The following is a 22,916-nucleotide window of genomic DNA, read 5'->3' as shown; positions in this document are numbered from 1 at the left end:
AGTGTCATTTCAGTAAAATATGACCACAGCAGTGTGTTCATGGGATATGAAACTTCACATATCCATCTTCCTGCATGGACACACATTGGACTTTTACACATGCCTGTGTAGTCATATCAGTGCCACCTATATTTCCATATGTCGAAACACATCTGAAGGTCATTTTATTCTGTCAATGATCTTGTGATACATATGCACATACATTTGTGGAAAGTTGCTTTTTGTGCAGACTCCAATACACATTACCAGACCTGTGCCATTTAAGTTTAAGTGGTACATATGTGCTGAAGTGTCTGGCATATGGGTGCATGCCACCAAGTAGGTACTAACAATTGACCACATCATGTTTGTTTTGACTGTCAAATAAAATGGCATACCACTGTGTAGCAGTATTGCAGTCTGGCAAAGATGACACCCTACTCATCATCACTACTTTGGGAGTTTTTATGCCCACACAGACCCATGGTTGAATGTTTAGGCACAGGGTCATGGTGCTCCACACTACTCAGTCCACTGTGCACATGCATCAGGCCCCTGACAATGTCAATAGTCAATGTAGCCTGAGCAGTGGTATTAGGGGGCAGGGATCTAGCCTCTTCATGGTTGTTCTTTAGCAGAGCAATGCACTTTCCCCTACAGACAGACACATGCACAATTGTGATAGAAAATACTGGGAATTTTATTTTTCCTCTGGCATACTTGATGTCAGCATTGCCCTATCATGCACTGAGGACTGGCTACTTGCACGTGTATGGCATGTCTCATCATGTGGCATGGTCTGACAGACATGATTTTATGTCTTTAGTAACTTCCATGAGCAGCTTGGTTATGGCTTTTATCTCTGTTGTAACTTGTAATTTAGGAATGAACCAGGAGACAGATGGTGTCATCTGTCTCTGCCTCCTGTCATAATGGTATGTGATGGGCAACTAACAGGTTATTGTAATGGCAAAAATTAGTAGGTTATGTACTGACCTAGCCATCCTCTGCATATGTTGGGTGATCACATGTTGACATTGATATGTTGCATAGTCAGTATTGGTCTATGTGTGTATCGTCTCCATCTTTTACTGCATAGCTTGTTATGAATAGATTGTTTCCTACATTGCTGCAAATCTTTAGCCTGCTTACACTTTGTTCACATCTTCTACAGCAACATTGTCCGGTCATACATGGACAGGATGTAATGTGGGACTTGTGTAAATTGAAGATGTACACATATTCTACTACTAGCTACATGATAGTTACCATCCCATTGCCTGACTTTGCGAGAGCTCATGTCTTCCAGACACACATGATATTACACCTGCCACAGCACTTGTGCCGTCTCCAAGTGATCTCCCATGTTGTATCTCCAAGTATCTGTGGGTATCTCTCAGCTGTCCATACACATCCTTCGTTGAACATGGATATCCATTAATTCCTGCATTCCACAATGTATGCCACTTTTACCATGAGTGTATGATCTCAGTGTGTGAAATCATCTTGGTGCTGCTTTTTTTATTAGCCAAATGCAAAATATCTGCCTACTTCTTTTCCCATGCATTTTTGGATGGGTCTGTAACATGTTCGGACATTGCTGGACATACCTGCACATCCCACACCTGATTGGCATGTTTTGAGAGCTAGACATATTAAGGAATTCTGTCACTGTTGGTAACTTTCTCTTGGTCTGGCATGTGAGTGCCAATGAGTGGTGTGTACTGATGTGTGCTATGTGATCGTGTAATACAGACTATACTAGGCTACCTTGCTGACACATGTCAACCACTGTTGGTAATTGCAAACCTTTTCCTACCTAGGCCATACACTCGTACATCAGTCTTCACGTGTATATCCGGATAAGCTGTAGGCATGTGTCCAGACAGCAGATTTGTGTGACAAGTGTGTATAGAATGTACATAGGCAGTGAAACACATTCTTCCTAAATTCCACCCAGACATTAATTTGGTGGTTCATTATCCCATTTTATTCTTAAATCATGACAATGTGCCTTATGTTTGGAGAGTGGTTCAGCACCCATTGCTGCTTCATTTATCTGGCAACCCATAGTGCACTCCAAAGCCAACGTGTGTGTGCCATATTTGAGGTACAGCGCATCATGTGGCAGATTTGGGTCCAATGGCAGTGCCAGGACATATGCTCATTGATATACATTGTAGGCTCTGGCTCTAACGTTGGTTACTAACCTGAACAGTAAATGAAGGTCCATAGTTGCCAATGGTGCCACCCCTTGTCACACGCGCAATATGCTAGCGTAGCAGCAGTCCTCCTGAAATGTGACACAATTCAGTTACTACATTACTTAAACACCATAGGGAAAGGGCTGGGATTTTGCACATTGGCCACTTAATGACACAATATATTTTGTGGTACATGGATCTAGGCCTTTGAGAGCCACATGCCCATGAGTTATGTTAGAAAGATGTGTGACATGGAGGCACTAGACTCTCTTACATCACAAACTATTGCAACCATACTTGTAGTTGTTGTGTTTCTTTCCTGCTCTCTGAGGTATGTTACATTCCAATGGTATAAATATTAGAGAATGAGTAGACCATGGACATTCTTGTGCTAAGTAATTTATTGGTGATATTTACAAAGTAATAACATTTGTACAGATAATATGTTTAGACGTTCTGTACAATTTGTAGTCTCCTGCAACTCCTGCAGAAGATTTTTGTAGTTCGCCCTCCAAATGTGCTGCACCATTGTCAACCTCCTCCTCGTTGGGGACATCTACTTGTTCATCCCTGGGAACATTGGTTCGTATACATATATTATGCAAAATTGCACATACCAGTATCATCTTATATACCAGTGGTGGAGCATACAACAGGCTTCCTCCTGTCAGGGCCAGGCACCTGAACCTTGACTTCAGAAGCCCAAATGTCCTCTCCACTACATTTTGTGTTCTTCTGTGCCCTTCAGTATATGCAAACTTTTCCACTGTTGTGGGATTGCCAAATGGAGTTATCACCCATGGCTGTATGCTGTAACCTTGGTTGACTGCAAAGGAATGAAAGAAGATGTGTTGGTAATGCTTGATAGTGGTTTGGTATGTACCTTGGCAATTGTTGGTTTTAGGTGCAGTGGTGAATCAGACTTGCTTCTAGTATAGTGTATGTTCCTGTTTTGTTGAATGGTTTCATAGGTCTCTGTTGATGGACCTGGCAATCTTGGGGTGTGGCTCAGGGACCTGGGGATTGTAATATTCAATCCAAACTGATGGTTCACCCATTAAGAATATATGTTGTGTTGTCCATATCTATGCCAGTGTCCTATTGTTGGTGGAGCCTTCCACCTCCTTGCACCACAGTGGTGTTATATGTAGAGACACCCTGGTAGCCCTACAAAGCCAAACTCTGGCCTCCATGATAAGATGCAGTGCGAAACATACTGTGCCAACCATCAAGTGTACTAGGGTGTGAATCACAGAATTGGAAGATGGGTAAACGTTGGTGCAGTGGAATCTCCTAAGTTCCCATACATGATTTATCACAGGACGTTTCAACACATGCACAGTGTAGGAGGCTTACCTGGTTAGTAGTGGGTGCCTAAGGTACTTACACCTTATACCAGGTCCAGTTATCCCTTATTAGTGAAATGTAGGCAGTGTCTTAGGCTGTCTAGGAGGAGCTGTAGCAGAGCAGCCAAGTCTGAACTACGAGACATGCAAAGCCTTTGCAATACCACTATAGTCACACAGTACTTATACACAATAAAAGAAAATACTCAGTTTTACCAAACTAAAGGTACTTTATTTTAGTGACACAAGACCAAAAATATCTTGGAGGCAATACTCCTTCTGGAGGTAAGTATTATACACAATATATACACTAGTAACCAAAATCAGGTAAGTAAGCAGTCATAGAATAGTGCAAACAGTGAAAAACACAATTGATTGCAATAGGCCTAGTGGCAGCACAAACCATATACTAAAATAGTGGAATGCGAAGGTCGGATTCCCCCCTAGTCAAGTGTAGTGTGTAGAGGGTTGCTGGGAGTGTAAGAAAACACCTGAGGTAAGTAAAGTACCCCACCCCAGAGCCCAAGAAATAAGGAGTAAGTACAGCAAGTTTCTTCAGAACACACTACAAATCGTGATGAAGAATTATGCAAGAACCAAGCAAGACTGCAAGCAACCAAGGATGGATTCCTGGATCTGAATACCTGTGGAGAGAAGGGACCAAGTCCAGAAGTCAATGAAGAGTCCAGGAAGAACAGGAGCCCCTGCCTACCTAGAAGAAGGTGCAAAAGTTGATTCTCCGGTTGGAAGAAAAGTACAGAAATGCACCAAAGAAGATAGCTGTGGTTTCCTGCTTGGTGCAAGAGATGTCCCACGTTTAGTTGTTGGATGCGTTGCTGGATTCTGCCAACAAGCCTTGGTTCATCCAAGTAAGTGTTTTGTATCAAAGAGGAGCTGCCCGGACCCAGGATGGACCTGGGTGCCTCAACTCAGACTGAGGAGACAGAAGGGGCTCGCAGCACTTCAGAGAGCCCTCAGAAGACCAGACAGTACCCACGGGAGTCCCAGAACACGCAAACAAAGGATTTGCAAAGTGTGGTTGTTGCAGCACTACACAGAAAGATCCCACGCTGCAGGAGAACAACTCAGTGAGCTGTGCATCGCAGGATAGAGTGCTGGGGACCTGGGCTACACTGTGCACAAAGACTTTTTGGAAGAAGTGCACAGAAGCCCAAGGAGTTGCAGATGATGCAATGCACCGGGGTACTGTCTTGCACTGGGAGGCAAGCCCTTACCTCCACCAAATTTGGACAGCTGGACCTTTGGACAGTCAGGATCACTTTGGTCCACCATCTGTGTTCCAGGGATCATGCTTGTAGACCAGAGAGGAGTCCCAAAGTACCGGTCGTCATCGCAGAGAGGTGCCTGCTGAAGCAGGGAAGTGACTCCGTCACTCTACCAGAGATTCCTTTGGTTCTTCGGGTGCAGGGTGAAGACAGGCAGTCCTCCGAGGGTGCACACCTTGGAAACTGTTGCAGTTGCTGGCTGGAGCTGAAGTTGCAGGTCACAGTAGCCTTCCTAGATACTTTGTTGCAATTACAGTGGTTACTGGAGCAGTCTGCGGTTGATTCAATGGTCAGAAACTGAAGCAGAGGATGCAGAGGAGTCCTGGTAGAGTCTTGCAAACTGAATCTGAGGAAACACCCAAAGGAGAGACCCTAAATAGTCCTGAGAGTGGGAATTGGCCACCTACCCAGGTATGCACCTATCAGGCGGTGTCTCTGACTTCACCTGCTGCCACTGGTGACTCAGATGCTCCCAGACGGTCCCCACACCTTGGAATCCAAGATGGATAATGTCAGGAACACTCTGGAGGAGCTCTGGGCACCACCCCTGGGGTGGTGATGGACAGGGGAGTGGTCACTCCTATTTCCTGTGTCCAGTTTCGCACCAGAGCAGGAACTGGGGTTCCCTGAACTGGTGTAGACTGGATTATGCAAGGGGGGGCACAGTTTGTGCCCTTCAAAGCATTTCCAAAGGCTCTGGGAGGATACCCCTCCCATGCCTGTAATGGGAGAGGGTGTAACGCCCCTCTCCTAAAGGAAATGCATTTTTCTGCCTTCCTGGGAATGAGCTGCTCAATCCCCAGGAGGGCAGAAACCTGTCTGTGAGGTGGCAGCAGCTGTGGCTGTAGTGGAAACCTCAGAGAGCTGATTTGGCAGTCCTTTGGGCCTATGGTGGAGCCCCCAGGGTGCATGGAATTGGCCCCCCAGTACCACATTTGGATTGGATTGGGGGTTCAATTTCACAATCTTAGACACCTCACATGGCCATATTTGGAGTTACTATTGTGAAGCAACATATATGTATTGACATATATGAAGTGCACGCTTATAATGGTATCCCTGCGTTGTCCAGGAAATTTGTCCTGGACAAAGTGGGGCACCTTTGCTAGTGCAAGAGTGCCCTCGTACACAGTAACTTTGCACCTAGCATTCAGTGACTTATAAGTTACCTGGTGCAGTGACAATGGTTGTGAAATAGTGTGTGCACTATTTCACTCAGGCTGCAGTGGCAATCCTGAAAGAGTGTTTGTATGAGCTCCTTATGAGTGGCAAACAAAATGCTGCAGCCCATAAGAATCTCCTGGAACCCAAATGCCCTGGGTACCTAGGTACCATATACTAGGGACATATAAGGGGGATCCAATGTGCCAACCTGAATTGAAATATGGAGTCACTAAACTATAGTGAACAATTTGGTAAACAGAGAGAGCATAAGCACTGGAGTTCTGTTTAGCAGAACTCCAGTGATACAGTCAAGCATACAGAGAACACAAATAGGCCACAAACTATGATCACTGGGGTCCTGGGAGACAGTAAAAAAAACTCTGACAAACAGGCCAAAAATGGGGTTAACCATGCTAGAAGAAAGCCACCTTCCTACACCCAGTGCAGGCATTGGGAGGGGGCACACCATTCTTTTGCATGGCTCTCTATGCACAGTGCATGAAAGGTCAGGTAGGTCCTCCATACACTTACAGAGTCCTACTATGGCATCCTTTGATCCTTACAGTATTGCACAAACTCTGCAACCATGGTGGGCTGTTTCTTGTATACAGCACACACATAGTGGTGCTAGGGGGCGCTAAGGTTTGCATGTGAGGTGGCACTGAACTAGGTGCTGCATGACTTCTCTTCATTCTGCCTTATAGACTTTCATGGTAGGTAATGTTGTATTCCTATGTGTGCAACACAATGCAGCAGAGAGGTGAATGTGCACACTGCAGGTATGTCAGGTATTTGTAGGTGATACGTCATTAGTAATGGCAACACTTGGGTGGCATTTGATATTGGTGCTGCCAGAAGCTTGAACTCTCATGACTAATGTGGGGCTGTGCCATTCACATTGCTGAGCTATAAATTGTTTGGTGTAATGTGTGTGGGATCTGTATTTAGGTGTCGACCAGTGAACATTAGTAGTGGTTTGAGCCTAGCTTATGTATGCAAAGGGGACATAGCTCTACCTGTTCTCACGTGGTGTGGCTGTTTTATGGACATGTGGGTGTATGCGTGTGTTGCTGTCTGTACATCTGTGTTCCCCTGCCCATGTGTTTTTAGTGTGGTCTATGTCTTATTTGCCCTACAAGGTTGGTTTGTTCGTTATGTATTGATTGGTATGGTGGCTTACCTACGAGTAGGCCATTGCCATATTGCCCATCCTGGAACCGCTCATTAATGGTGGGATGCCAGAATATGTAGGTATCATTTACAGTGCCGGGGTATTTGGCAAGGATGTTTGAGAAGAACCCACTATGGTCCACAACGTCTGAACGGGCGTTAAAATTTGACAGAAGTCGGCCTTTGGGTCATATTTTGGGACTGCTTCCTTTCTGTGCGTTGTTTTAGCGTCAGGGGTAAATATGGCGCTGGAGGGCTAGCGTAATTTTTTGGAAGGGAACGTCTACCTTGCATTTCGACGCAAGGTGGGTTGGCGCTCCAGAAAAATGATGCTAACTCTGATATTTTGACACTAGATTAGGTCTAGCGTCAAAATATTCTTATGTCAGTAAGTTTGCACCATTTTTGCCTCAAAAAAATTATGCAAAAGCCGCGCAAACTATATATATATATATATATTTCACAATTTTATTCCTTTATATTTCCGCATGTTGACCATTTCTGTCCATGAACTTGAGAGAGCAGTCACATTTTTTAGAAAAGCACCAGGTGCAGACTTTTGGGGATCATTTGGTATGCACCTCTGCATTTGAAATGCAATTTATGTTAAATACTGCTCCGTTTCTTGTATCATATCTTGGACCTTGAGTGAGGTTTCATACCTGCATCCATAGCTATTTTGCAGTTAACAAAGAAACTTTGGCTTTCTGCTCATCTTGTAAAAATAAGCCAATCATCTCCACTACATTCTTATTTTTGCCTGATTGTCAAGGTGCAATGCTGGGATGAAGACTAACCAGGTAACCAATAATTACTGGAAGTATTTGCCAATGTATAATGCAATGTTGCCTCCCTTTTTAGATTATTATTTCATGAGGATTCACATTTGATTCAATGAACATTCACATGTCAGTAAGAGGTGAACAGGAGGACAGCCTATAGTGTGCATCTAAAGGCCTCATGTCTCAGAAGTAATAGTTGGTCACATGGGGTTGGGTGGTCATAGAAACAATGGCAAACTTCGGCTGGTGATCAGGACACCATCTCCTTTATTTTTCTCTCTGATTCATGGGTTAGGGTATGAAATTTTTTCCAACAATGGAGTTGCTACTGGCTCTTTCATGGGAAACACCCTCAATACTGCACAGCCACAAGCAAGCATGACACCTGGGGGCCACCATGTTTAGAGTGGCCTCTTGATTGGCATTGATGCTGGCTTTATCCTTTATGGAACACCATGATGCATTTTTCTAAATACAATGGGTTAGCCAACATGAGCTCTTGGAAGCAGTATCTTTACTGCCCAGCAAAATGGCATCTGACAGTTGAAGATCTAAATAATTCCTTTGGGAACAGATGTACAAATGTCTGATTGTGCAAATGCTGGTCAGAAATTGTGACCAGTATTTTTGTAGCCAGCATGGAATCCTGTGAACCAACGTATGTGCTAATACATCTGTTGCCAAACTTTCAACTCATAGTGGCTTGCAATTTGACCTACCTCATCAATATTCATGAGGTAGATCACAAATTGCAACTCACTACTATCAGTGCCCATCCAAGGGATGGTGTTCTACTGAGGTCAGCAGGCCAGTATGTCTGTGATCACATTTTAAATTACATGTTTTCTTTACAAATGCAGCCCATTTTCCCTAAAGAGAACAAGGCTACGTATTAAAAAAAAATGTTTGAAACTTATGAAAAGTTTGAGAGAAGACAATGGCCCTTTAAACCACTGCCTACGTCCCAGTTTTTTTTAATATTAACCAAAGGAAGGGGAACCCAAGGATACCCATTCCCATTAGCAAATGAATTACTACACCATGTTGGGAGTGGGTTAAAATGTCAATGTTTTCAGGCATATTTTCATAGCAAAACATTGATACACACAATAATGAAACATTCTTTGAAAGGCACGCCCTAAACATGCCTCTTCCTAAATAGTTATTCATGATCCCTTTTTTACCCATTGTGTGATTTGCTAACCTGTTACAAGGTCACAAAATACCCTTTGTACATTTCCAAAAACATTTTCATGGAAACTTTGAATCAGAGCGTTTGTGACCACAAAAATACCTGATACAACTGGCACTGGGAGACTAAGGGCCTGATTTAGATCTCAGAGAAGTGATTCCTCTTTTGCAATGGTGACAGATACCCAGTCTGCCAAAATCAATACCATTGTTTTCTATGGTATTTAGATTTCAGAAGACTGGATGCTTGTCACATTTGCAACAGAGTAACCCCTGCACCGAGATCTAAATCAGGCCCTAAGAAACTAAGGGGCAGATTTATACTGTTTGAGTCAAAACTGCGCTAACGCAGTTTTGCGTAAAAAAAGGTTAGCGCTGACTAGTGCCATTTTTTAATGCCACCCAGGTGTCATATTTATACTATGATGCTACGTAGTGCTGAAAATTGGTAAGAGTAATTTCTTCTGACGTTAACTGCAAAGGCGCAATGCTTTGTCGTAATGCAAAATGATGTTAACGGAGGAAAAATGACTCTAATGCGGTTTACAACATGCAAACACGTTGCAAAACGGAAATGCAACATTTTTGCCCGCAATAGCATCAAAAACAGATGCTAACTGAGAGAACAGTGCAAAGGAGACACAAAATGGAGCCAGGAAACCAGGAGAAAACCTAGGGAGCCCCCATTCAACGGAGGACACAGACAAGACCCAGGGGAGGGAGAAGAAAAAGAGGAAGTGTTGTTTCAGTGCAGAGGAGCATGAAATACTGGTGAGAGAGGTGACGGAGCATCAACATCAACTCTTCATCACCTCTAAATTATCTATTGGAAGGCGAGAGGCCATCTGGCAGCAGATTGTGGATAAGATCCACAGTGTGGCAGAGTACAGGAGAACTGTAACTGAGTGCAAGAAACGCTGCCATGACTGCAAGCGAAGGACAAAGGAAAAAATGGCACGGATCAGGAAGTAAGCACTGAAAACTGGAAGTGGGAGTCCAGCACCACAAGAAGACTTGGACGAAATGGAAAAGATGGGTGAAGTGGTCATCCCAGAGGAAATCGTCACAGGAATACAAGGACAGGACAGCGCAGACTACCAGGAAACACCACAACTGCAAGGTAAGTTGCATGGGGGAAATATATGCTAAAATGTCAAGTGCAAGAAGGGGAGGCAAATAGGACTCACACAAATGCATGTCAAAGGAGCGCAGAGGGCGACAATGCACATTAAGCAAGTTGCACAATGCCGACGTAAGCTACACATGTACCTACGCCTTGGAAGTGCCATGCACCATGACAAATATACAACCTGGACATATTTTGAACACCAGGCCTAAATACCTACATGTACATATGCAACATATGGGAAGGATGGCATGTATAATCATTGTGCCACTGGTTGTGACATGACAATATCCCTTGTATGTAGTCACATCAACACCACCAACACGACCAAGACCTCAGATACCAAGTAGTCAGTCAACACCATTCCTAGGGTTATGTCATAGTGGTGTCCCTTTCAACTGCCTTGCCTTAGTGCCCAAATGCATGTGTGCTGCATCTCACAGTCATTGCAACTGTCCCAAAAGTACCCAGGCATGTGCCGGTAGCACCACCACATCGAACATAGACAACACATTCACATGAGGCAGCCATCCCTACATCATGCAGTCAGGGTGTCCCCTGGGTGCATGGAACAATGAACTGAACAGGCGTTGGGGGAACAGCAGGCTGGACCTGTATCATTGATAACATGCCACTACCCAGAACAACTAAACTGAAGTAGTGCTGAACCACACAGTGGTGGCTGGAAATCTTTCTTCTCATGGTAGCTCTGTGGGGCACTTAGTAAACATTGTTGATGCATCAAATAGAGTCAGTGCCAGTTTTGGGCTGCATCTGGTGTAACAGGACACGCTGCACTCAGCTCTGCAAATCAGGCAGTGGAAAAGGCAAAGGGCCAGGGTATGGGACACCCAGGGCCACACCACACCACACCACATCACCAACAACCATTTCATGGAGGTTACACTGCCATGTAAAGGTTGGTGGAAATGCGGAAACAGACCTGGAGGGTAGTGTTGAACATAACACTGGTCTGGTGTCACAGGACAGGTGCCACAGCCAGTCTGTAAGCTGCTGGAAACCTGCCATGTCCAGGCCATTGGCCCTTGGGGCATTCCACATTGACAACAGTTGCCACTTCCACCTGTGCTGTTGGGGCAGTCAAATACACAAAGGCAGTCAGGTGCTCCTTGGACTGAAGCACATGAGCACATGTAGCCAGTGTGTCTACCTGCAAAATCACCTCTAACTTGCTTCAGGCCCTGATCTAAGTACAACCCCTGTTAAATGGCTATGCCCATAAACTCATTTACCATCAGGCACTGTCACATACAGAATGATGTACACAGCAGACATTTCATACCCATACTGCCCATGCCTGGGTTCAACCCTGTGCTTGAGTCAAATGAGCTGTACTGTCACAATGCTGCACTCATGTATCATAGTGCAAGGAGGGCTGCATTGAGGGGGAGGACATAGGTGTTTAGTAAGGCAAACACACCTACACAAACAGGAGATGAAACTGAACTCTGCCAGGTCCATGAGTGCCATGTAATGTAACACACAAACGTAAACAACAACACGAGGAGCCATCAATGGCAACAAGAGTATAGTGTCCTGGCAATGCCATCCCTAGGGTGGTGCAAAGTCTCAGCACAGCATGTGTGTATGTGAAACATGTAAGACTGTGAGAGGTGAAAATTGCCATGCGTGGTGCTGTCGCATGAGCACAGGAACACCCATTGCAAGGCCTCACCATGCAAATGGATGCAAAGGGAGGGTAGAACATTAAAAGGTGGCAACAAGCCCCAAAACGGATAGACAACTGTTGGAAAATGGGTTATTGGTAGGGCAGGTAGGTACCTACACCTAGCAACAAGCCACTAACCTCCACATAGGTACAGTTAGGTCTCAGTAAATTAATCCCAGCTCAATCCTTGGTAGCTTGGCAACGAGCGTCAAGGCTTAACTTAGGAGACAAAGTGTAAAGCATTCAAATATCACAAAACAGTAATTAAATAAAACACAGGAAACAGTTTAAAAATCCAAAACCAATTTATAAAAATAGTTTATATTTTTATCTTTAAAATGACACAAAAACGATTAAAATCGGTTCAGGGGAACCGGAGATATGAATTTTTAAAGAATTATTACTTTTCTAGCGCTTAGAAACAAAAAGCGCCAATCGGGTCATCTGGTTCCACCTCGACCGGGGCAACGTCAAACTTTCAGGCCGACCGCGATGGAGCCCTGCTCGGCTACAGGTCGCGGGAGGCCTCGGTTAAAAAGTTACCTTCTGACTTAGTCTTTATTTTGAAGTTTTTCTTCACCGGGACGAACCTGCCAGTTGAATCCGACCTCCTGGAGCCCTTGTCCGGATACGCGATGTGGGTTTCCTCGGTGGAGACTTTTACCTTCGGACTTAGTCGTTTTTTCGAGATGAAAATCCTTCGACCGGGGTATACCTGGATCTTGATCCGACGTCCATGGAGCCCTTCTCTGATACGATGGCTGGGAGGTCCCGGTCAACTTTTTACGTTCGGACTTAGTCTCTTTTTTGGATGTTTTTCTTTACCGGGACGAACCACGAAGTCAGGCCGGGTCGCGGTTGAGGCAAGCCGGCTAGAATTTCCGCGGCGGGTCGGTCCCTCTCTGGAGCTTTTTTCCAAAAATTCTCAAATCTTTTCCAAACTTCTGGGGCTTCACCCAGATGTTCTTTTAAGGTTCTTTTGGGGTCCACAGCTCACCCCAAGGGTCCAGAAGTTCTGTGATGGTCCTTGGGGGGTGCGGACTTCAACTCCCAGAATGCACCTGGCGCAAACTCCTTTTTGGCCACTGGACAGTGGTCAGCTGGTCGCTTTCTTCAGGAGTTGGTGCAGGGGACTCTGGTTTAGCAATTTTTCACCTGTAGCAAACAGGGAGTCCCTCCTTGAACCAGTTGAAGCCAGGCAAAGTCCTTCTTGTGGTGAAGCCCAAGTGTGCAGCTGGTGCAGTCCTTCTGAGTGCAGGGTCCAGGTGCAGGCCAGGGGTCCAGCAGGGCAGTCCTTCTTCTTCTTTAGTTCCTTTCTTGTTGAATTCTGGAGGGGATCTGAGGTGTGGGTGCAGGTCTGCCAGTTTTATCCTTGCTCCTGGGTGAAAAGCAGGGGGGCCCTGGTTCTCCAATCAGGGACAGGGTCGTCCCCCTGTGATGACCACTTCCTGGGAAGTGTGGCAAACATCCATCCCAGAAGGCAACAGTCTCTAAAAATCCAACATGGATGAATCTGATTTTTGGAGGTTACATCTGGCTGAGCCCACCCACTGGTGTGGCTAAAAATCATAAACACACCCCTCTCCTGCCCTCTCCTAATCTAATCAAGGGGGCACCTAGCTGTCTGGGGTTGCAGGATGTGGGGGTGTTGCTGGGTGCTGCAAATGTCCTTCTCTGCCTTTGAAGACCAGTTTGGCAGCCCTCCCCCTTCCTGCCTCACCATCTGCTGAGGGGAGATTCTCTCCCCCAAGCACATTCCTTTGTGTGAAGCCAGGCCACTTCACACCTAATCAAGGCAGCCTGGCAGAAGCTGCTGCAGGCTGGCCAATCAGAGCACAGCAGCAAAAATAATGCAGAGCTGAAATTGGCAACTTTTTAGGTAAAGTCTAAACTTTTTACCTGGACAAGTTATATTAAATCCAACAACTGGAAGTTGTGGGATTTATTACAACAATCAATTTGATACCAAATTCTTGGTATGTAACATTTAAGGAGACTTTAAAATTTAAAATAAAGTCTGCCCATTCTAGCCTATGAAGGCCATTTACTTCAATGAGGGAAAAATGAATTTGGCTGTTTTTACCTCACCAGGGCTTATAAATCTATTTTTATAAAGTCCCTGCTTATAGTTACATGGCACCCAGCCCTAGGGGCACATAGGGCACACCTTAGGAGTGACTTATATGTAAAAATAAGGTAGTTTAAGACTTTGGAAGTACCTTTAATTCCAAAGTCGAATTTGCATATAACTTTAATTTAAAAGCAGCCAGCAAAGCAGGCCGGCCTTTAATATGACACTGGGCACCTCAGCAGTGCACCTAGGTGTGCACCACCTATGCTGTGGTCCCTAAACCTACATGCCCTACAATATACTAGGGACTTATAGGTAGGTTAACTTAGCCAATTATAATTAGCCTAATTTGCATATCCATTTTACACAGAGCACAGGCCCTGGGACTGGTTAGCAGTACCCAGGGCACCATCAAAGTCAGGAAAACACCAGCAAAAAGAGGAAAATGGGGGCAAAAAGTTATGGGGCCTCTGCAATCAGCCCTGTTTTCTCACAACAACACACTAAGAAGATATGACGCAGGCAATTGTGCCAACTGGGCTTCAATTCATGTGACATGCAGGTGGGGCATAGGGCTGTAGACTGCAGCTATGATGTATAGGAACAATCCTTTAGAACTAAGGGGTGCATCATAGGCCCCTAGTGCCACAGGAGCATGGCACTAAGCTCTGCGATGTATTGACAAGGTGGCATTAAGCCACCTTTTGTTGGCTTAATGTCACCTTTAAATACGGCCCATCCTGACCATTACTGTACGTGGAAGGTGGTGCAATTGGTGTTGCTGTGGGCATGCCACAGCAACACCCATTACATTTGGATGCTGCCTCAGATAAATGGAATTTTTTTAACTTGACGCAGTCCCAAAACTCTTACGCCAGCCCCAGGGGTGGCGTTAGCAGGGCGCAATGAGGAGTAATACATTTATACCTCCTTGTTTTTTGCTTTTCCAATGTGTGCTGCATTTTATAGTATGCATAGGAAGAGCAAAATGCCAGAAATTATTGTTTTCGTGTGTGAAGGTGTCCCTTCCTGTACATAAATAATCATTTGTAAATGGTGCTTTGGCTCTTCTGTGTGTGCTGCATTCTACAGCTCAAACAGAAGTGCAAAAGTGCCATTAGTGATTGTTAATGTGCAGGAAGGGACACTTTCACACACATAAATAATCACACCCCTCAGCGCATACATCCTTGCACAATGGTGCAAGGATGCCTGCGTTGGCGCTGGCAGCTGAATTTTGCATCAGCGTGGGGGAACACACAGGGATGCGCCATATTCACTTACATACGGCGCATCCTTGTGTTAACAAAGTTTAAAGCACCGCGCTGCACCACTTTTACATAAATATGGCCCTAATATGACAATGAGCCTCAAATATGAAGTCAGTGATGTGACATGTCAACTGCCACAACACAGATTGACTGATTTTATGCCATCTCATTGGAGAGGATGATGGCTCTTCTGCGGATCTGCCTGTCCTGGAGTACCCTGATGACCTTGATGACCAGTTGGCAACTATCAGCCAAGAGACCCTCCAAGAAGTCCTTGTGAACCTCCAGACACCACCTCCAGTTGCAAGGAGGAGTATTGATGTAGCAGACATCCCACAGGCCCCACTCAGCACCTCAATAGTACGGCCTACCAGTACCGACACAGCAGAGGACTCCCAGGAACCAGGCAGGACAGTAGTAGGAGTCCAGCAGGAGCTAGCTAAGGAGGTGCATATGGGAATGCAAACTATGGCAGCCTGCCTTAAGGGGATGCGGATGTGCACGGTTACTGCTACAGAACTGACTGCTGCCAACCGACGCACACACTCCTCAATGCGTGGAGTCCAGGAGTGTCTGAGGGACATAGCTGCTGCCACGAGGGAGAGGCCACAACAACCGCAGTCCCAAACTTGCATCAGGTAATGGCTCCCTCAGGGCAGACATGGCTGCCTACCACTGGGATGTTGCTACTGTACTTAAAAATCAGCAGTTCCTACTTGCTGCAGTGATGCTATATGTAGTGCCACAGATGCAGCTGTCAGGAATCGGGAGTCCACATCTCCAAACACTGAAGTGTGTGGGGCCCCCTCTACCTCCCCACTACCACCATCAAAGGTAGAGGAGGCACCACACACATCGGAGGATGAAGATGTGGAACAGGTCATCTTCACCCGTAGGAGTTCCCAGTAGCACCAGCCCATGCCACATGAGCAGTGTTTTCCTTTGTCCTGTGCTTGTCATCATGCCAGTGTGAATGTTAGCACTGTTGCAGATATGCACTCTTCTTCAACACACTGTCGACCTTTCTGCTATGGACTGCAATTGTCTCTAACTTTTCAATAGGCAATTTACGTTCCCTTGCGCTGAAAAACACTTTACCCAAGTATGTCCCATGACATGTCCCTCAACCCTTGACTTGTGTTGTGTCACAATTGGATGGATTCCACGAATGGGGTCACACACCTGGACATTGTAAATTTTGCACTATAATTCTTGTTATTAAACACCACCTACACAACCAGCATGTTTGTGTGTGTTGTGACACATCTACTATCCCTAGGAATTGTGATGTGTGTAACATGTCTTAAGTCACAGAGTGTCAGTACAAGAGTGCATGAATATGCGGGCACATATCTATGCACATGGTACCCACATGATGAACGTCAATGCTGGTCTCATCGCCTACAAGCAATTCACTGAGTATATAAAACACGTTGAACAGATGTATGATACATCCACTACATATGCAGGAATGGCTGGGAAACAGTTCTGGGGCAATATTGTCAGTACCAGTAGAACACATTGGTGTGAAACAGAAGTACTCAACCTCATCTTTAATTGCCACTGACCAGTTTAGCAGGATAGGAATGAAATGTAGTATTGTAACTTTACACTGCTTGCATTACTTTTCTTGCTATTACCTGCATCATTTTGGTTTGTGTACATATATCTTGTGTATATATCTTATCCTCATACTGAGGGTACTCACTGAGATACTTTTGGCATATTGTCATGAAAATAAAGTACCTTTATTTTTAGTACTTCTGTGTATTGTGTTTTCTTATGATATTGTACATATGACACCAGTGGTATAGTAGGAGCTTTACATGTCTCCTAGTTCAGCCTAAGCTGCTTTGCCATAGCTACCTTCTATCAGCCTAAGCTGCTAGAAACACCTCTTCTACACTAATAAGGGATAACTGGACCTGGCACAAGGTGTAAGTACCTCTGGCACCCACTACAAGCCAGGCCAGCCTCCTACACTCCCTGTATGGGCAGTGTGGGTCCCCCTTAAGTAAATGCCCACCACTCACCGGACTGCCATCCTCCTGAACCCAGATTCAGCTATCAGGATGTGCTGATAGCATACTGCCCTCTTCTGAAAGGCACACAGTTCCTTGTTGTTCATGTTGGCAGCTGTTAAGACAAGACAGGCAACCATCAGTATCAGTATTGTGTGGAGTATGTACACATTATTAGCTTACACTCTACATCGAATTGCACATGCACTCCAACTCATATCAGGATAATACAATGTTCCTGATAGATGAAACAACAACGCTGCCTTAGCATCATTTCCTTGACACCATAGCCACCCACAACAAGATTAGGAAACAAACAAAATTAAATGTGCATTGATTTTGTGCCATGTGTAACAATGCAAAGGCAGCATCAACTTCACATAGATCAGGGCCACTATTCCTCATTTTCTGTGTCAATTTCAACCATACATCATCAGTAACTTGAATGTGTTACTGGGAGTATGGGATGCAGTTGGTAACCATAAGGGCTCAGTGTTGATAGGTACACATGCAGGCCTGATCAAAATGAATGTCACCTGCACTGTGAGCATCACATCTACCAGCAAATTTGTTGTTTCCACCCCCTGTGCCTCAGGGTGGTATGGCCATGCAATTCATCATCTCAACTGTCCAGATCATTCACCAAGGCATGCCCACTTATACATGGAGTCAGGGAGTGGACCATATGTTAGGAGGGCTGACAACTATGAAGCTGGTATCCATAGGTCTATCTACATTCATGTGCCCAGGTGTAGATGCCCATCAATACTTGATCAGACAATACCATTCCTCACACACCCATATCCATGCCAACACACATTTGGACTTGACCTGCATGCACGCCTATTATATTCACTGCCAAAAAACAATCATACACACCATTTAGATTCAGTATTTGGAAGGGATGCCCTGGATGCGCTCCTTCCTAATACCGAATCGCAAAACCCAAATTGTGATTCGGTAACACATTATCGAATCGCAGTTTGGGCTTTGTATCAGTTGATATATATAGCTGGTTGTGGCTCATATGTATTTCTGATAAGGTGTGAGTTTGTATCCTTGTGTAATGTTTCCAAAGCACTAGGTTGTTGGACATGACAATCTTGTGTTTGGCTTAAGGACCTGGGACATATGATTTGGATTCCACACTGATGGTCATCATTTATGTACCAAGCGTTGTGTAGTGTACTTGTGTCTCAGTGTGCTATCACTGGAGGAGAAATCACACATCCTCACAACACAATTGGGTCAGATATGGTGGCAACATGGTAGCACTACAGAGCCTGGACATCCCATCCCTTTTGACATGTGTCATTCCAGATGATGTGTGACACTTATGACCTTTCAAATTGGTAAGTGAGAATGCACAACATGTCTCCAAATTTGGCTGCTCTGTCCTGCAACATTTAGATCATACAAGAATGCCCCTTGTGTGACATGTTACTTATCAACCCTTTACTGTCCCGTGCCCTAGTTGCTCATGTGCAGCCGTGCACCGACACTACCTACCCTGCACCAGGGTACTTGGCTAGCTGCCTTGTGGAGGTGAATGTATCTGTGCAGGATGGTACACCGCCCTATACATTTGCTGTTTTGATGGCCAATTGGCTCTTTCTGTGTGTGCAGCTGTATGCAGCATGCACTGGTGCCATAATCATCTGAGTTCATAGCACAGTCTACTTCCTTATTGCATCCTGCATGCAGCACCCTTGGGGTGGTGTTTGTTGTTGGCACTTCCTCAGGTTTCAGGTAACAGCTACATGTGAGTCAGCATCATCATGCTATGTATCTTGTGGTGAGAGACCTGCAGTGAGAAACTTTGCACACCCCTTCCACACTACATATAGCATGGGAGGGTGGCCAATTTACAATGTGGCTTCAAGTTATTATGAAATGGTCATCTGCCAAGTTGTACATACAGTTCAGGCCATGACAATGGAACTGTGGGCTTTATCAATGGTCCCTTGGTGTTCCAGAGTGGCAGCTAATGTTTGTAGCAGCCATGAGATGTCCAAGAGTGTGTATCCCTTTGTCACAGGGTGATCAGCATAACTACCGGTGTCTCTCCTATCTTCCAAAACATTAATGTGCATTTATACTGTTGACACATGCACAGTGCATGCTATGGGATGGCGCTCAGCTACTTAGCAAATGTGTCCCTTGGCAGAGTGCATGTGAGGTCAGTGATGTTCTGTTTTCTCCTACTGGGTCCCACTATGACATCCATGATCTATACTGTCTGACAGTGACTCTGCTCCATGTTGGGCCATTTATTGTATCTGGTACAGACATGATGGTGTTGTGAGTAAGTGAGTGTTGCATGTGAGGTTGCACTACAGTAGGTGTGGTACCACTTCTCACACATCTGGCACATGGTATGTGATGGGCATTGATCTTGTATTCCTATCTGTGTGAGCCTATGCATCAGGCAGATGTCTCCGGACACTACAGGTAAGTTAGGTAAGATGCAGTTGATATAGGGGCAAGTTGTGTGGTGTTTGATATTTGTTCTGGCAGTGATTTGCACGGCATGACTTGAGTCATCTGTGTCTATTTGGAAGTTACATGACATAGGCATGGTGTATGCCATTGACATGCCTGTGCTATTCTTTGTTTGGTGTAGTTTGTGTGATGTGTACGTAGTACGCAACCTGTGGGCACTTATAGTCGTCTGTGTAGTTCTGCTGTTAGCAAAGGGTACATGTCTGCACCTGTCCTTCTTGTGATGTACCTGTCAAGTTGTGGGTGTGTTACGAACATGTGGGTGTATGTATTAGTGTTGTGCTCTGATTGTGCTGTACTGCAGCATGGTGCATTTGTGTTATCACCTAGATATGTGTGTTACCCTGCCCATACGTTACTGTAGTGGTGTATGTCTAGTGTGTCCAACAGGGTTGATGTGTTGTGTGGACATTGCTAGATTTGTTGACTTACCCACAAGTAGGCCATTTCCAAATCATCCATACTGGAATTGTTCATTAATGCTGCTGTGCTGGAATATGTAGGCGTCATGGACACTCCCAGGATACTTGGCAAAAATGTTTATGAATAGTCCCCAGTGGTCCACTATGCCCTGCACAATAATGGAATGCATGTGCTTGCGATTCCGGTATAAGTGCTCTGTTGCTGCAGGTGGTACGAGCCGGACATGGGTGCAGTCAATTGCACTGAGCACATGCGGGAAGCCATGGATTTGATAGAACCCCTGTTTGTTCTCCTGCTGCTTTTTCTGGGTGTTGGGGAAGCTGATGTGGTGGGGTGTCAGGGACATGATAGTGTCTAACAGATTTGGCAGGAATGCAGAGAATGACGGCTGTGAGACAAAATCAACCAGTGTTTGGAAGTAACCACTTGCCAGCATGTGCAGGACAGCGAGCAGCTTTGTCATAGGTGGTATGTTATGTGGGGTCTGCAGGCTGGCTATAATTTGTGGATCAATGTGGTGCAGCAGGTGTAGTATGGCTTGCCGGTTCAGTCTGAAGGTCATAATATTGTCCAGGTCCCTGAGGCCAAGGAGGGTTGTCCTGGTTCTGAAGACCCTCTCCTGCCTTCTGTGTTGCCTTTGGGGGCCGCATTGTTGTGGTGGTGAGTGCAGGAGTTGTTGCTGTCCTCTGCGCCTTCTTGCAACCTGGATCATTATCACCTTCATCTTCTCCTGTGGGTTGTAATGTTGCTTCTGTGTGCTTCCCTTAAGTATTGGTGTGTTTACCTCATTTTAATGCCTGCCCTGACCTAGACGTTTTTGATGCAAAACAGTGTTAACATAATTTTTTGGGTCCGTCTCCCACCTGTGCGTCTTTTTTGCCCGAGTGCATAAATAAAGGCGCTACAGTGTATGAGTCATTGTTTGGACGGGACCAGCTACCCTACATCTCATTGATGCAAGGAGGATTCACGCATCCGAAAAACGACGTTAACACCAATATTTTGATGCTAGACATGTCTATTGTCAAAATATAAATATGGCATTGAGATTGCGCTGAATTAGGGTAAAAAAATATGACACTAATTCAGCGCAAACAGAGTACAAATATGCCGCTAAACACCCACATCAATTGATTATATAATTTTGTTTTCCAATAAAATATGTTGTATAATACATTTCAGTTCATCATATTGAGAACGTTGCTTGTTGTTTATGTCACATTAGGTTGTCCTATGGAGAAATTAGTGTAAAGTTAAGAAAAGTGATTTGGAAAATATTCACTTGTTATAACAATTTATTTCAAGTACTTTCACTTAGATGCTAAGCAAAGGACTGGAAAGGGATGTGGCCTAAATTAAAAGGGTACCTAAATATTTTTTAGAAATAGATAAACTAGATTATTTAGCTAATCCTTATTTTTGAGTTTAGTAGTCTAAGTATTGATCAGCCTTATCTCCTTGCTGCAGTCATACATAGTTTAAATGTGCTGATTGTGAGAACAAAACGTGAACATTCTCTGTGTTAGGCCAATTGAATTCCAATACTTAATTTCCAAACACAGTCGATGTTTCATCATCACTGCTAAAGATACTTGCATCTTTTATACAATCATTACTTTGTAACTGTATTTTTTTTTTATTTTTATTGAAACCAAGCAATTTCCCCTTGTGCCAGGTGAAATTCACAGTTTAGAAACATTGTGTCAAAATGCTATTTAACTGGTAAAAGATAAATGTTCCTACATCTTGCAGTAAATTAATTTAAAACAATGTTAAAATTGTTTTCTGTTTATTCAAGAAGACAAATACAGCTTTGTTTAGCAGCTACTAAGGCGTTACATCTAACAGACAAACAACACATTTGTTAAATAAAACTCCATTAGTATTTTTGTTCTCTTGTGACTAAATCTGGAGATGTACATTCTTTTAGCTTCACCTGCGAAATTTCGAATTTTATCTAGAATTTCTTGGTTTACCATTTTCCACCTTTTTCTGTGCATTGCAAGATCATTTCCATTACGTAGAAATCGGATTTGTACGTTGACAAACCCAACCAATCACTCATCTTCACTTCTAGTTTACCTTTCGGGCCGCATCATGATGGCCTTCTCTGGCACATTGAAGAACCAAGTGCATATTATGATCACCCGCCCTGTATAAAGTGAATTCATTTAACACAATATATCTAAATTAGTGCTTTATTTTCAGACAGAACAGCTCAGAAACAGACGAGACACAACTACCCCACTTGTTATCAGCTGTGTTGTCTGAAATTAAAGCACTAACTTAGAGAAATTCAGGGCAAATTAATTCACTTTCGGTCTCCAGGCGCATCAAATAGGCAGTTGGCTCTGTACTTATGTTATGGCTGTTAAAGGCACATCAAACCAGCGCTCAGGTCTGCAACAGAAAAGCCCATCATGACAATATCCTGGGGCGTATTGTGATGGAGAAGCACAGTATGGGCCTCATTTAGTGAATTGAATGGGGAATATAGCATGGAACCACCAAAGCCTACAAGGCATGACTGTTAGACTTGGCACCCTTGGCATGGTCTCCACTAACTTTTTGCCTCTTCTTCCCAGGTTTCTGTGTGCTGGATTCTGTTTTTGCTGTTTTGTTTGCTCTACACAATTTACCACTGCTGACCAGTACTAAAGTGAAAGTGTTCCATATATAAATCATGGCCC

The sequence above is a fragment of the Pleurodeles waltl genome, chromosome 1_2 (assembly GCF_031143425.1).
Source record: "Pleurodeles waltl isolate 20211129_DDA chromosome 1_2, aPleWal1.hap1.20221129, whole genome shotgun sequence".
Classification (NCBI taxonomy): domain Eukaryota; kingdom Metazoa; phylum Chordata; class Amphibia; order Caudata; family Salamandridae; genus Pleurodeles; species Pleurodeles waltl.
The sequence above is the reverse complement of the archived record's forward strand: the minus strand, read 5'-3'. Positions refer to the sequence as shown.